We start from the raw sequence: 2018 nt of genomic DNA on the forward strand, positions 1-2018 counted from the left end.
CAAACTTCTTTGTTAGCCTTATCTTTCTGTCGTTTCATGACCTCGACTCTTCTTGTCAAATTGGCCACCCTTGCAATCAAATCATCTTCTTCTTTTATACTATACATTACTCTCCTTTCCTTTGATTGAGCAGGCTTAGAAGTTGTGGGTTTCAGAGAGATGTCCCATGATTGTTCGTTTTCAGCAAGTCTATCTAAATAATCCCACACATCGTTGACATTTTTGTTCATGAATTCCCCATTGCACATCATCTCGACTAATTGTCACATAAAAGATGTTAGTCCATCGTAAAAGAAATTTGTGTTGCACCATGTTTCAAAACCGTATTGTGGGCATGAACTGATAAAATCCTAGAACCGCTCCCAACATTAGAAGAATGTTTCATCTTCCTTTTGGGAGAAGTTCATGATTGACTTTCTAGGGGTGTTCGTTTTATGATATAAGAATTTTTTTAGTGAACTCCCTTGTCATGTCATTCCATCTGCCAATTGATTGTGGATGTAGTGAGTGTAACCACGTCTTGGCCTTTTCTTTTAAGGAGAAGGGAAAGAGTTTCAGCCTGACTGTGTCCTTAGACACATTAGGAAAGTATAAAGTGGTTATTATCTTATCAAACTCTTTCAAGTGTAGATATGGATTTCAGATTCAAGTCCATGGAATTTTAGAAGGAGTTGGATCACTCCCGGCTTGATATTCATGTCCTGCATTCTCTGGAAAAATCATACAGGAAGGTGTGCTCACCCCCACCGGTTGTAAATAATCTTGTAAAGTACGAGGCGGGGGTGCTTGATGCACCTCATTCTCATCCTGGATTTCCTCGACCCTAGGTTGAGGATTTGGAGGTTGATTAGTTGGTTGATTGGCATTCATAACTTCAGTTAACTCCGTGGATCTCGAGTGGTGTCTAATCCTGTGATGGATAGATAACCCCTCAACTAACCCTCCTTCACTCAAGAGACGTCGAGAGTTATCACGAACCCACTTGGGCATGAAACACCCTCAACCCTCATTTTCGAAATCTAACTTAAACCTAAAAGAAAGAAGGGAAATAGAAATCTAGAAATAGAAAGAAGTTACCAAATTAGAAGTTTTTATGTTAGGATCCTGCAAAAGAAAAAGGAAAGTGATTTAGTTTCAAAAAAGAAATAAGAAAGTTTTTAAAAATAGAAATAATAAGATGAGTTAGTGTCTAAAACTAAAAAGGAAAGCTTCCAAAAAAACAACCTAGTTTCTAAAAATGAGAGAGGAAAGTTTCTAAAAACAAAAAATGAAATTTTTTAAAAATAATTTAGGAATGTTTCTAAAAAAGCAACCTAGTTTTTAAAAATGAAAAAGGAAAGTTTCTAAACCCAGAAATAGAAAGCTAAGTTACTTTCTAAAATAATTCTGAAAAAACCATAACCTAAAAATAGAAAGTAAAAAAATCCTAATCTTAACCTAATTCTAAAACTAATTAAATCCAGAAAATGTAACCGTCAATCCCTAGCAACGACGCCAAAAACTTGTTCACAACCCCAGGTATATGGTCGCGATGTAGTAATAACCTCAATAAGACCGAGGTCAAATCCACAAGGATTGAAACTTGTACATTTCTAAAATTAACTAGAAGTATAACTAGAAGGATATGTGAAACTAATTCTGGAGTATTTGAGAGAGTAATTGTGAATAAAGTAATTAAAACTAAGAATTTAAATGTTGGAACTAGGGTGTCAAGGATCCACTTATAGTGATCAGGGAGCCCTCTTACTTGATTCAAGTAACACAATTAGAATTGGAGTCCTATCCTATCCACTTGAAAGATATATCAATAAAATCAAATCTGAACTTTCGTTGATCTAATTCTCAAAGGAGGAGAATTGTGATACCTGGAAGAGTTCCATCACCAAACCATGCCCATGGGGGTGATGGTCGACAAAAAGATTTACCAATCCCACAATCTCAAAGTAAGGAAAAGAAGATACTCAAAGCTATTGTATATCTATTGTAATTTATGTCACATTAAATTATTAAAAACTGAA

General features: G+C 35.3%; 1 non-coding gene across 1 annotated transcript; it reads left to right on the forward strand.

The window, feature by feature from the left end:
* The first annotated feature begins 318 nt into the window (after positions 1 to 318).
* On the forward strand, positions 319 to 425 carry LOC131252372 (small nucleolar RNA R71). The gene has a single exon (XR_009174396.1). It is a non-coding gene; the product is annotated as a small nucleolar RNA R71 (small nucleolar RNA).
* The last annotated feature ends 1593 nt before the right edge of the window (positions 426 to 2018 follow it).

This window comes from Magnolia sinica, chromosome 7 (assembly GCF_029962835.1).
Source record: "Magnolia sinica isolate HGM2019 chromosome 7, MsV1, whole genome shotgun sequence".
NCBI classification, from domain to species: domain Eukaryota; kingdom Viridiplantae; phylum Streptophyta; class Magnoliopsida; order Magnoliales; family Magnoliaceae; genus Magnolia; species Magnolia sinica.